This window comes from Hyperoodon ampullatus, assembly GCF_949752795.1.
Source record: "Hyperoodon ampullatus genome assembly, chromosome: 5".
NCBI lineage: Eukaryota > Metazoa > Chordata > Mammalia > Artiodactyla > Ziphiidae > Hyperoodon > Hyperoodon ampullatus.
In genome coordinates this window covers 89,650,118-89,664,843 of record NC_136918.1, presented here as the reverse complement: position 1 = coordinate 89,664,843, position 14,726 = coordinate 89,650,118, and positions in this window count along the sequence as shown.

Sequence of the window (14,726 nt, the reverse complement as noted above, 5' to 3'; positions counted from 1 at the left end):
TTGCTATAAACTTCCCCCTTAGAACTGCTTTTGCTGCGTCCCATAGGTTTTGGGTCATCGTGTCTCCACTGTCATTTGTTTCTAGGTATTTTTTAATTTCCTCTTTGATTTCTTCAGTGATCACTTCGTTATTGAGTAGTGTATTGTTTAGCCTCCATGTATTTGTATTTTTTACAGATCTTTTCCTGTAATTGATGTCTAGTCTCATAGCATTGTGGTCGGAAAAGATACTTGATACAATTTCAATTTTCTTAAATTTACCAAGGCTTGATTTGTGACCCAAGATATGATCTATCCTGGAGAATGTTCCATGAGCACTTGAGAAAAATGTGTATTCTGTTGTTTTTGGATGGAATGTCCTATAAATATCAATTAAGTCCACCTTGTTTAATGTCTCATTTAAAGCTTGTGTTTCCTTATTTATTTTCATTTTGGATGATCTGTCCATTGGTGAAAGTGGGGTGTTAAAGTCCCCTACTATGATTGTGTTACTGTCGATTTCTCCTTTTATGGCTGTTAGTATTTGCCTTATGTATTGAGGTGCTCCTATGTTGGGTGCATAAATATTTACAATTGTTATATCGTCTTCTTGGATCGATCCCTTGATCATTATGCCGTGTCCTTCTTTGTCTCTTCTAATAGTCTTTATTTTAAAGTCTATTTTGTGTGATATAAGAATTGCTACTCCAGCTTTCTTTTGATTTCCACTTGCATGGAATATCTTTTTCCATCCCCTTACTTTCAATCTGTATGTGTCCCTAGGTCTGAAGTGGATCTCTTGTAGACAGCATATATATGGGTCTTGTTTTTGTATCCATTCAGCCACTCTGTGTCTTTTGGTGGGAGCATTTAGTCCATTTACATTTAAGGTAATTATTGATATGTATGTTCCTATTCCCATTTCCTTAATTGCTTTGGGTTCGTTATTGTATGTATATTCCTTCTGTTGTGTTTCTTGCCTAGAGAAGTTCCTTTACATTTGTTGGAAAGCTGGTGTGGTGGTGCTGAACTCTCTCAGCTTTTGCTTGTCTGTAAACGTTTTAATTTCTCCATCAAATCTGAATGAGATCCTTGCTGGGTAGAGTAGTCTTGGTTGCAGGTTTCTCTCCTTCATCACTTTAATTATGTCCTGCCACTCCCTTCTGGCTTGTAGAGTTTCTGCTGAGAGATCAGCTCTTAACCTGATGGGGATTCCCTTGTGTGTTATTTGTTTTTTTTCCCTTGCTGCTTTTAATATGATTTCTTTGTGTTTAATTTTTGACAGTTTGATTAATATGTGTCTTGGCGTATTTCTCCTTGGATTTATTCTGTATGGGACTCTCTGTGCCTCCTGGACTTGATTAACTATTTCCTTTCCCATATTAGGGAACTTTTCAACTATAATCTCTTCAAATATTTTCTCAGTCCCTTTCTTTTTCTCTTCTTCTTGTGGAACCCCTATAATTCGAATGTTGGTGCGTTTAATGTTGTCCCAGAGGTCTCTGAGACTGTCCTCTGTTCTTTTCATTCTTTTTTCTTTATTTTGCTCTGCAGCAGTTATTTCCACTATTTTATCTTCCACCTCACTTATCCATTCTTCTGCCTCAGTTATTGTGCTATTGATCCCATCTAGAGTATTTTTCATTTCATTTATTGTGTTTTTAATCGATGCTTGATTCATCTTTAGTTCTTCTAGGTCCTTGTTAACTGTTTCTTGCATTTTGTCTATTCTATTTCCAAGATTTTGGATCTTGGAAATACAATCTTGGATCATCTTTCCTATCATTATTCTGAATTCTTTTTCAGGTAGACTGCCTATTACCTCTTCATTTGTTAGGTCTGGTGGGTTTTTATCTTGCTCCTTCTCCTGCTGTGTGTTTTTCTGTCTTCTCATTTTGCTTATGTTACTGTGTTTGGGGTCTCCTTTTTGCAGGCTGAAGATTCGTAGTTCCCATTGTTTTTGTTGTCTGTCCCTAGTGGCTAAGGTTGTTTCAGTAGGTTGTGTAGGCTTCCTGATGGGGGGGACTAGTGCCTGTGTTCTGGTGGTTGAACCTCGATCTTGTCTTTCTGGTGGACAGGTCCATGTCTGGTGGTGTGTTTTGGGGTGCCTGTGGCCTTATTATGTTTTTTGGCAGCCTCTCTGCTAATGGGTGGGGTTGTGTTCCTGCCTTGCTAGTTGCTTGGCATAGGGTGACCAGCACTGTAGCTTGCTGGTCGTTGACTGAAGCTTTGTGCTTGTGTTGAGATGGAGATGTCTGGGAGATTTTCGCTGCTTGATATTATGTGGAGCTGGGAGGTCTCTTGTCGACCCGTGTCCTGAAGTTGGCTCTCCCACTTCAGAGGCACAGCACTGACTCCTGGCTGCAGCACCAAGAGCCTTTCATCTACCCGGCTCAGAATAAAAGGGAGAAAAAGTAGAGAGAAAGAATTGGTAGAAGAAAGAAAGAGAGAGAGAAAGAAAGGAAGAAGGAAAGAAAGGAAGGAAGGAAGGAAGAAAGAAAGAATGGAGGGAGGGAGGGAGGAAGGATGGAAAGAAAGAAATAAAGAAAGCAGGGAGGGAGGGAGGGAGGAATGAAAGAAAAAGGAAGAGTGAATGGAAGAAGGGACTGAGGGAGGGAGGAAGGAAAGAAAGAAAGAAAGAAAGAAAAGACAGGAGGGAGGGAGGGAGGAAGGAAAGAAAAAGAAAGTGAAAGGAAGAAGGGTGGGAGGGAGGGAGGAAGGAAAGAAAGACAGGAGGGAGGGAGGAAAGAAAGAAAAAGAAAGAGTGAAAGGAAGAAGGGAGGGAGGAAGGAAAGAAAGAGAGAAAGAAGGAAAGGAGGGGCGGAGGGAGGGAGGGAGTAAGGGTAGGTAGGAAAGAAAGCAAGAGCAGGTAAAGTAAAATAGAATAAAGTATGAAATATAGTAGCGTTATTAAAATTAAAAAGTAATTATTGAAAAAAAAAACGGACAGATAGAACCCTGGGACATATGGTGGAAGCAAAGCTATACAGAGAGAATCTTACACAGAAGAATACACATACACATTCACAAAAAGAGAGCAGGGGGAAAAATTAAAAATCTTGCTCTCCAAGTCCACCTCCTCAATTTGGGATAATTTGTTGTAAAAAGAGGAAAAGGGTGAGAAATCTGAAATCTTGCTCTCTAAGTCCACTTCCTTAATTTGGGATAGTTCGTTGTAAAAAGAGTAAAAGGGGGGAAAGTCTTAAATCTTGTCCTCAAAGTCCACTTCCTCAATTTGGGATGATTCGCTGTCCATTCATGCACTCCACAGACGCAGGGCACATCAAGTGGACCGTGGAGCTTTAATCTGCTGCCTCTGAGGCTGCACAGAGAGATTTCCCTGTCTCTTCTCTGCTCTCACAGCTCCCGGGTCTCAGCCTTGGACCTGGCCCCGCCTCTGCACGTAGGTCACCGGAGGGCGTCCGTTCTTCGCTCAGACAGGACGGGTTTAAAGGAGCCGCTGATGCGGGGGCTCTGGCTCACTCAGGCAGAGGGGAGGGAGGGGCGCGCAGTGTGGGGCGGGCCTGCGGCGGCAGAGGCCGGCGTGACGTTGCACCAGACCGAGGCACTCCGTGCGCTTTTCCGGGAAAGCCGTCCCCGGGTCCCGGGACCCCGGCAGTGGTGGGGTGCACAGGCCCCCCGGAAGGCGTGGCGGACAGTGACCTGCGCTCGCACACAGGCCCCGCGGCGGCGGCAGCAGCAGCCCCAGCATCCCACGCCCGTCTTCGGGGTCCGCGCCTTTAGCCGCGGCTCGCACCCGTCTCCGGCGCTTCCCCAAGCAGCCCTCTTAATGCCCTCTCCTCGCGCCCCAGGAAACAAAAGGGAAGAAAAAGTCTCTTGCCTCTTTGGCAGCTCCAGACCCTTTCCCCAAACTCCCTCCGGGCTAGCCGTGGTGCACTAACCCCTTCAGGCTCTCTTCCTGCCGCCAGCCCCAGTCCTCTCTCGTTTTTCTCTTTTATAGCTGTTAGTATTTGCCTTATGTATTCAGGTGCTCCTATGTTGGGTGCATATATATTTGCAATTGTTATATCTTCTTCTTGGATTGATCCCTTGATCATTATGTAGTGTCCTTCCTTGTCTCTTGTAACATTCTTTATTTTAAAGTCATTTTATCTGATATGAGTATTGCTACTCCCGCTTTCTTTTGATTTCCATTTGCATGGAATATCTTTTTCCATCCTCTCACTTTTAGTCTGTATGTGTCCTAGGTCTGAAGTGGGTCTCTTGTAGATAGCATATATATGGGTCTTGTTTCTGTATCTGTTCAGTGAGCCTGTGTCTTTTGGTTGGACCATTTCATTCATTCATATTTAAGGTAATTATCAATATGTATGTTCCTATTACCATTTTCTTAATTGTGTTGGGGTTTTTTTTGTGGATCCTTTTCTTCTTCTTTTTTTTTTTTTTTTTTTTTTTTTTTTTTTTTTTTTTTTGCGGTACATGGGCCTCTCACTCTTGTGGCCTCTCCCATTGCAGAGCACAGGCTCCGGATGCACAGGCTCAGCGGCCATGGCTCACGGGCCTAGCCGCTCTGCGGCATGTGTGATCTTCCTGGACCGGGGCACAAACCCATGTCCCCTGCATCAGCAGGCAGACTCTCAACCATTGCACCACCAGGAAAGCCTGTAGATCCTTTTGTTTTCTTGTGTTTCCCACTTAGAAAATTTCCTTTAGCGTTTGTTGTGGAGCTCGTTTGTTGGTGCTGAATTCTCTTCCTCTTGCTTGTCTGTAAACCTTTTCATTTCTCCATCAAATCTGAATGAGTTCCTTGCTGGGTAGAGTAATCTTGGTTGTAGTTTCTTCACTTTTATCACTCTAAATATATCATGCCACTCCCTTCTGGTTTGTGGAGTTTTTGCTGAGAAATCAGCTGTTAACCTTATGGGAGTTCCCTTCTGTTATTTGTTGCTTTTCCCTTGTTGCTTTTAATAATTTTTCTCGGTCTTTAATTTTTGTCACTTTGATTACTATGTATCTTGGCGTGTTTCTCCTTGGATTTATCCTGACTGGGGCTCTCTGTGCTTCCTGGACTTGGGTGGCTATTTTCTTTCCCATGTTTGGGAAGTTTTCCACTATAATGTCTTCAAATATTTTCTGAGGTCCTTTCTCTCTCTCTCTTCCCCTTCGGAGAACCCTATAGTGTGAATGTTGGTGTGTTTAATGGTGTCCCAGAGGTCCCTTAGGTTGTCTTCATTTCTTTTCATTCTTTTCTCTTTATTCTGTTCCATGGCAGTGAATTCCACCGTTCTGTCTTCCAGGTCATTTATCTTTTCTTCTGCCTCAGTTATTCTGCTATTGCTTCTTTCTAGTGTGTTTTCATTTCAGTTATTGTATTGTTCATTTCTGCTTGTTTGTTCTTTAATTTTTCTAGGTATTTTTTCTTTAATTCTTCTAGGTCTTTGTTAAACATTTTTTGCATCTTCTTGATCTTTGCCTACATTCTTTTTCTGAGGTCCCGGATATACTTCACTATCATTATTCTGAATTCTTTTTGTGGAAGGTTGCCTATCTCCACTTCATTTAATTGTTTTTCTTGGGTTTTATCTTGTTCCTTCATCTGGTACATAGCCCTCTGCCTTTCATTTTGTCTATCTTTCTGTGAATGTGGTTTTCATTCCACAGGCTCTATGATTCAGCATATAGTTTTAAATAATATTGCCACTCTCATTTGAATAAAGGATGCATCAATTTTACAATTTCCTGTTCCAGAGATGATAATAATAGTGAAAGCTTCAGAAATAAATATCCTCAAATTCACCATGAATGATTTGATTTGCAATTTCTGGAAGGCTTTCAACAATGGAAGAAGACAAACGTTGCATGTGAAATTTCACTTGACCCAGAAGCCCTGTTCTTAATTCTCACACATCTTCTGACATGTGTCACAGTATCCTAGGATTGATGGTGATTTGTGAAGGTCGTCTCTTCATTCCATTTCTGCTATTGTTGGAGGGTCTCCTGCAGAGCTGGAGGTTTGCTGTGGCTCACCACAAAGACAAGGACACTGGCAGCAGAAGTTCTGGGAAGTACTCCTTGGTGTGAGCCCTCCCAAATTCTGCCATTAGCCCCACTCTGGGTTGCTGGTTTTCTTATTATTGAGTTTAAGAATTCTTTTTTTCTTTTTTGGATAAGAGTTCTTTATCAGATGTGTCTTTTGCAAATATTTTCTCCCAGTCTGTGGTTTGTCTTCTAATTCTCTTAATATTGCTTTCAACAATGCAGAAATATTTAATTTTAATGAAGTTCAGCTTATCCATTCTTACTCATTTGGACTGTGTCTTTGATGTTGTATTTAAAATGTCACTTCTAGGGCTTCCCTGGTGGTGCAGTGGTTGAGAGTCCGCCTGCCGATGCAGGGGACATGGGTTCATGCCCCGGTCTGGGAAGATCCCACATGCCGCGGAGCGGCTAGGCCCATGAGCCATGGCTGCTGGGCCTGCGCGTCCAGAGCCTGTGCTCCGCAACGGGAGAGGCCACAGCAGTGAGAAGCCCACGTAATGCAAAAAAAAAAAAAAAAAAAAAAGTCACTGCTATACCCAAGTTTATCTATGTTTTCTCTTATGTTATCTTCTAGGAATTTTATTGTTTTGTGTTCTACCCTTACATATGATGCATTGCAAGTTAGTTTTTGTGAAGGGTGTAAGGTCTGTGTCTACACTCATTTTTTTCCATGTGGATGTCCAGTTTTTCCAGCACCATTTGTTGAAGAGAATATCTTTGTTCCATTATATTTTCTTTACTATTCTGTCAAATATCAGTTGACTATATTTAGTGTAGGTCTATTTCTGGGCTCTCTATTCTGTTCCATTGATGTATTTGTCTATTATTTTGCCATTACATATTGTCTTGATTACTGTAGCTTTATACTAAGTCTTGAAGTCATGTAGGACAGTGCAGTCCTCCAACTGTTTTCTTCTCTTTCAATATTGTTTTGCCACTGTGTCTTTTGTTTGTTCACATAAAATTTAGAATCAGCTTGTCAATATCCACAAAATAACTTGTTGAGATTTTACTCTTTTTTTTTTTTTTTGCGGTACGCGGGCCTCTCACTGTTGTGGCCTCTCCCAGTGCGGAGCACAGGCTCTGGTCGCTCAGGCTCAGCAGCCATGGCTCACGGGCCCAGCCGCTTCGCGGCATGTGGGATCTTCCCAGACCAGGGCACGAACCCGTGTCCCCTGCATTGGCAGGCGGACTCTCAACCACTGCGCCACCAGGGAAGCCCAACTTGTTGAGATTTTGATTGGGATTGCATTGAGTCTTTAGATCAAGTTGGGAACAGAACTGGCATCTTGAATATATTTAGTTTTCCTATCCATGAACAGAGATGCAATACATTTCCATTTACTTAGTTTTTTTTATTTCTTTCATCAGAGTTCTGTAGTTTTCCTCATGTAGATTTTGTATATATTTTGTTATGTTTATACATAAATAGTTCTTTTTTTCATGCTAATGTAAATGGTATTATGTTTTTAATTTAAAATTCCACTTGTTTGTTGATGGTATATAGGAATGTGATTGACTTTTGTATATTAACCTTCTATTCCACAATCTTGATTCAATCACTTTTTGTTCCAGGAATTTTTTGTCTCTTCTTTTGGATTTTCTACATACACCATCATGTCACCTGCAAACAAGGTCAGTTTAAGTGCTTTCTCTCAATATATATACCTTCTGTATTATTTTCTTGTCTTGTTGCATTAGCTTGTATTTCCAGTACAGTGTTGAAAAAGAAAGATAAAGGGAGACATTCTTGACTTGTTCTTGATCTTAGCAGGAAAGCTTCTAGATTCTTGCACTATTAAGTATGATGTTAGCTGTAGGATTTTGTGGATATTCATTATCAAGTTGAGGAAGCTCCCCTCTGTTCCTAGTTTACTGAGAATTCAAGTGATCTTTTAAACTCCAACACATCGCATCTCTTTATGTCTGTAGATATATCACTGGAATATAAAATGTTAAGCTAATTGAACTATTCATAATATTATTTAAATCTCAGGAATTGGTACATAATGGGTACTAAAAATAAAATTTTTGAGTGACTGACACTTCATCTTACAAAAAAAATAATGCTAAAATACATTAAAGGGGCTTCCCTGGTGGTGCAGTGGTTGAGAGTCTGCCTGCTAAAATACATTAAAGGGGCTTCCCTGGTGGCTCAGTGGTTGAGAGTCTGCCTGCCAATGCAGGGGACACAGGTTCATGCCCTGGTCCAGTAGGATCCCCCATGCCATGGAGTGGCTGGGCCTGTGAGCCATGGCTGCTGAGCCTGCGCGTCCGGAGCCTGTGCTCCACAACGGGAGAGGCCACAGCAGTGGGAGGCCCACACACCACAAAAAAAAAAAAGAAAAAAAAAAACATTAAAAATGTGCTTCAATCCACTTGCAATTACAATAAAAAATTGGAAAACTCCACCCTAATGGCAAAGTTAAGTTTACTAATAATTCAAGTTATGTGTTAATTATATCAAATTACTCAATGGAGCAACTTTATTTAGTGTAATAATATTGTAATAAGTTTTTATCTGCATATTTGAAATAATTTCTTCTCAAAGCAGATGACTTTGATAGCAATAATTATTAATTCTTATAATGTGCTAACAGCTAACTTCTAAAAATATTATTAAATTTTCAAATTTTAAATCATTTTACCTACTGAAAATTGAAAACTATTTAAATGGTAACATGGCCAAGTGAAACAAGATTTATCTTTAGGAATAAAAAATATATAGGCTTCAGTCCTGATGCTGTGAAGAAACAGTCATTTAACAAATAATCATCATTATATGTAGGATATTTAATCTAGTTCTTTAGCAGTGCAAATTTAATTTTAAATATTGCATAGTATTTTTAAGTTATAGGAAGTTAAGAGATTTTTCTGGGGAGGCACTATTCAATAGAACTGCCTGTAATGATGGAAATGTGCTGTATTTCACTGCCCACCATGGTAATGCCTAGTGACATGTCAATTAAGCACTTGAAATTGTCAAGAGTGACTGAAAAAGTAAAATTTTAAATTGTATTTGATTTTTATTAATTTAAATTTTAATTCAGATAACCACATATGGCTAAAGTTGAATCCAGGAGATTGAATTTCCTCAATTGATAGATATTAAATTAATGGACAGGAAAAATTAACTCTCTCAAGGTCTTACAACTAAGCCAAAAATCCAGCCATTTGGTATTTGAAAATTTCTCATTAAGTAACTTTTATGAAATTTGCGATATTTTGTGGTACTGTTAATACAGTGGGAATTCATAGAAGGGAAAAACTGTGTCAATTGTGAAAAATTATGTGTCACTTATGGTTGAGTGAGGGATTCACAGAATTTTGAAGAATGCCTGAGAAGAATGAATCTTGGACATTTAGGAAAGATTTATTAAAATAATTTTTGTGGGTTTTTTGTTGCTCTTGTTGTTGAAAGTGGCTACTTTGGAGATGAGCTCCATTTTTAAAAAGTGATAGCATTCTGACAAACCAAGAACTAAATAAACATATTTCTTGTAGTAGCCAAAATGTTAATGGCTTAAATCAACATTTATTTATTATTGATACTTCACAGTTTCTGTAGGTCAGGAATCTGAGCATGACTTAGCTGACTCCTCTGCTTCAGGGTCTCTCACAAGGCTGCAGTAATGGTGTTGGAGGGAGAAGCAATCTCATCTAAGGGCTCAATCAGGGGTGGATCCAAGGATCTGCCTCTAAGCTCAGTCATGTGATTATTTCCAGTTTCTCAAGAGCTGTTGGAATGGTAGTTTCCATTTCTTTCTGACTGTTGGCTAGATGCCACCCTTAGTGTCTTCCCGTCTGGGTCCCTCCCTCGGGAAGCTCACAACATGGCATCTTGCTTCATTAGATCAAAAGTTCAAAATGCCAAAGAGATAACAATTGCAAGTAAGACGGGTATTACTATTTAGTGGCCCAATTTCAGAGGTGGCATCCTGTAACTTTTATTTTACAAGCAAGTCATTAGGTCCAGTGCACACAAAAACAGAGAGGAATTACAAAAGGGCATAGATATCAGTAGAGGGAGATGAATGAGTGTCATTTCATAAGTTTCCCATCACATTAATTAACCAAAATGTCAAAAAAAATTTAAGAAATGTGATACTTTCCAATACCATTTATCAGAAGTCCTACAAAGAAACCTCTGCCTTAAATACTAAAAATAAATGGAAGTCTATGAAGCCATGAGTATGATTTTTTATGGTATATTCACGCTAACAACCTAAATTTTGCAAATATAAGTTCTTAATACTGTCAGCTGTGTTTTATATAGTGTCACTTGCTGAATGAAAAGTGAAAGCTGGAAAAGTTCTACTAGACAAAGTTTTAGTTATTTAGTCCTGAGCACCATTTTTATTTAGCATTGTCATGTAACTCCATTGTTTGCAACCTTTACTTATTGCTATGGTGATGGTATGTGGTCTTTACCACAAATTGCACACAATCCTATAAAGATTACTTGTCTCAAAAGAAGACTAGCTTCTAAGTTAAGAATGGACAAGGTAATCTAGTATGAGGAAAGTAATTTATCATAATCCAATAGCCTAGGAGACTGCTCATACATACAAAGTAGTCATTAATTACAAAAGTCATCCATACATTCTATTCCTGTGAATTACAGTTAGGGATTTTCTAAAGTGTTAAATATTATGCATCCCCAAAATGGTAAAATTTAACTCTGATTACAGGCTACTAACTGTATGTTGTATTATTCTAAAAAGATGACAGAGAGATTTAAGTAGAAAATGTGTGTGACATAAGATCCAAATCTTGTATCCGTTTCTACAGGATAGAATTGTAAAGTAATTACAATCAAATACCTGAAGAGACATAATTCTAATACCACTCATTCCCTCTTTCTTTTAAAGCCAGTCATTTCCCTTAGAGTTTTCAGTTTCCTTAATCTCTCTGCAGCATTTCAGCCTACTTTACACATTATCCTGTTTTTTTTCCTTCTGTTTACAGTAAACTTCCATCAGCAGTGGTGAAAGGTTGTCATCTTCTTTTCCTCATTAGACACTTACTCTTAACTTTCCATGTCCCATATAAACATGCTATGCCAAAGGTTACCAATAATATACAAATAAAATTAAATCCTCTGAATATTTACCTTTTCTAGCGTTGAATCCCTCTTATCTTTTAGCCCTTCTTGCAGCTCTTCCACTTCTGCCTCAGGCTCATCTCTCTATGACCAACGTATATTCCTTGATCTTGATTCTTTCCCTGGATTCTTAAATTTAGGAGTGCCTTGAGATTAAGACTTCAGCTTTTTGCTCTTCTTTGTCTAGATTCTGTTTAGTCACTGGCTCTTGAAGAAATTATCCACTTGAGCGATCATATCTGAGTTGGTGACTCCTACCTCTACATCTCCAGCATATTTCCTGAATATAAGTTCTGCTTGTGCAGCTGCTTGCTGAGCATTTGCACTTGGACAAACCTGTGTTATCTCAATCAAAATATAATTGCACTGAATTATATTATTTCCTAAGATAAACAAACTTTTCTTTAACCTTTTATGTTCTCTGTCAAATTTAGCAATTTTCTCTCAGTTAGCCAGGCTTAAAATAAAAGTTATCTTTGACTCTTGACTTGAAATATTGAGATTACTTGACCTCTCTAATTTCAGCTTTTCTCACCTGAAAATGAGTATGATAATAAGTCCTATCTCTTAGTATTGTTCTAAAGATTAAGTTATATAAAGCATTCAAAGTACTTAGCACAGTGCCTGACATGTAAAAAGCCCCTTTTGTTGTTATTGTATCATATTCTAGAATGGAATGATTTAGTATTTGAATACATACTTCTTTAAAATTTTATAGTATTACTGAAATTACAATCAAAATATCTATGAAATATTTTTCAGAGCTTGACAAAATATATCTAAGTAGACAAGATTAGCCTAGCAAATTCTGAAATAAAGCAATGGTAGGGACATGCCATATATGCTGTTGTAGCTGTTTTTATAGTTTAGTTGAATATGTGATAAACACCTATTTGTATTATAAGAAAACAACTTATATATAAATAAAATAACTAATTGAGGAAATTGTAAAAGCATGTATTGCCTGGATTACAAGAAAATTTAGAATTTTGTCCATAAAAAATTAAGACCATATTAAAAAGGCAAATAATTTACTAAAAATGAAAATTTTTCAGTGGTAGTTTAAATACTATACAAAACTGTATACACTATATAATAATCAAAGTGTGTAGATACTGTATATAAAATGCTGGTGAAATATTTTTCAATAGTATTTTAAATGCTATATCAACAACATATGAGGGTGCCTCCTTTATAGCAATATCACCAGTATTGATTATGGCCATTAATAAAAACTAAGAAAAGACAAACTACATAATTTGACAAGTAAAACTTAGGATCTCATTGATGTTTAAATTCCAGTTTCTGTTACATGTAATTTGAATGTTTTTCCTTTCTGTTTACCATCTTTATTTTTTTGTAAAAGTCACTTTTAAAAAACATTGAGAAAATGCAATGATGATGGAGGACTGTAGTTTGAGCAAATCTACCTCCTGCTTAAACACTTAGAGCAGATGGTGTATTTTAAAGGTACACTGTTGATAAGTAGATTGAGAAAAGATTACTCCATGCCCAATTAAGTTCTCACCTGCAGAACTGTCTAAAGAAAGTTGAACAACTTAGAGACAAACATACTCTATATTTTTCTGGAATAGAATAGAGCTGTGATGAGAGAGTTGGGTTTTCTAACATGGTCCAGAATTTAACCACATCTTGTAAGCTAATATGCACAATAGTAATACTCTGAATAAGCTGTATTAACTCAGAGAAGCATAGAGGCTCAGTAGATAAAGACTATCTCAACATATTTGCTGTTTATAGGAAAAGAACCCAAGGGGATTCAGAAATGACATAAGGGAAATAGACATGAAATAAAATATGACTGTCATGTATATATTGTTGAGCAACAACTAATATTTTCATATGTAAGCACAATTAGGGCTTTCTAAGAAAAAATTACTGGCAACCAGGATTAGAGGATATTTGTCTGGTGAACATGCCTTGAATGTTGGAGACCTCCAAAGAGATTTACAGCCCTGTCTCCTGTGGAGCCTTTTATTTCATTCCAAAGGGTTGCAAACATCCAAGGACCTTCCTGTCTTCTCCAAGAGAGGATTTGTTTATGTTAGAAACGTAATGTCTTTTCCTCTCTCTGGAGGGAAAGGGGGGCTGCTGTGCAGCCGTTTCTATGTAAACTCCAAAATTCTTAATCTCTGGGTTCTTCATCTGTCATAGAGACTCTCCATTTTCCCTCATCACATCACCTCAAGGAAGAGAAGGGGGCATGAAGAACTATACGGTTATTGCTTTAAATAATAATGATCTCTGACCCAGAAACCTTGCATTTTCTTACCTTGTATTGAAAACATATCATTGTTTGTCATTTGTGGATATTAAAAGCTACACAAGTCTAAAGAGAGGAGTTGGATTCTCTCTCTTGTTAATAACTGTGTTCTAAATAATTATTGTATTCTTGTAGCCACAAAGTGTGTAAATAGTACTAGTTATTTGCATAGCACTGTGGGCACTCTGGGCCTCATATGTCTTTAGGGACCATGGAGTTTTGAGAAAGGGGAATTGCTAGCAAATGTGCAGGCAAATGAGACCAAATAAGACAACAAAAACAGTAACAATACTTCTAGGTCTTGAATCCATGATACTTACCAACATTTAATGAGCTGAACTTTCAAAGTCCACAGAAAGGTGGTTCCTAAATAGAGCTTAAAAACTATTCAGAGATGAGGGCTCCCCTGGTGGCGCAGTGCTTGAGAGTCCGCCTGCCGATGCAGGGGATACGGGTTCGTGCCCCAGTCCGGGAGGATCCCACATGCCGCGGAGCGGCTGGGCCCGTGAGCCATGGCTGCTGAGCCTGTGTGTCCGGAGCCTGTGCTCCGCAACGGGAGAGGCCACAACAGTGAGAGGCCCGCGTACCGCAAAAAAAAAAAAAAAAAAAAAAACTATTCAGAGACGAAAAGAGAGAGATAAAGGCAAATGCGTTATAGTGAGTTTTTTTCCATAATGAGAAATTCACTCGCCCTAGAGGACTGGCCTTTTTTTCCTGAGATTTGCTTCCTACCTTTTGAAGTTAAAATATTATTTTAAACAGTAATGATAATGGCAAGTTATATTTTATCTGTTGGTTCATTACATGATGGTAAAATGTCACTATTATTGTTTTGAAATTTTATTAACAATGAAAGTGCAGTCTTAGTCCCATGGCTTTAAATGATTTGTATTTCTTACTGGTTATGAAATCTATAGTTCTACCAGCAGCTTTGGATGAAAGTGGTTGCCTTGAGTTAGGATGTGGTAGGATGAACCCCAGGTTTGGATAACTCAAAGACACAAACAACTAAGTCATTAAATTTTAAAGTAGAAAATGTATTGCTTTATTATCTGCATATATATTTAAATATACATATTTAATATATATGCATATATATTTAATATTTCTCTAAGAAGTGAGAGACAGGAAAAGTTTTATATATATACAACATCAAGACAAATCAAATTCCTTCCTCTGTAAGTTTCTTCATAAGAGGTATTACTCATTTCCTCCTAAAATTGTAAAACCCACTTAAACAGATGATATTATTACTGAACATAGTTTTATGAAAATTCCTAAGAAAACCTCAAACTTTAACTTAGTTCTATGCTGAATTTTCCAGGATTGATAAACATCAGTCCCAGATGCAGATGCTTG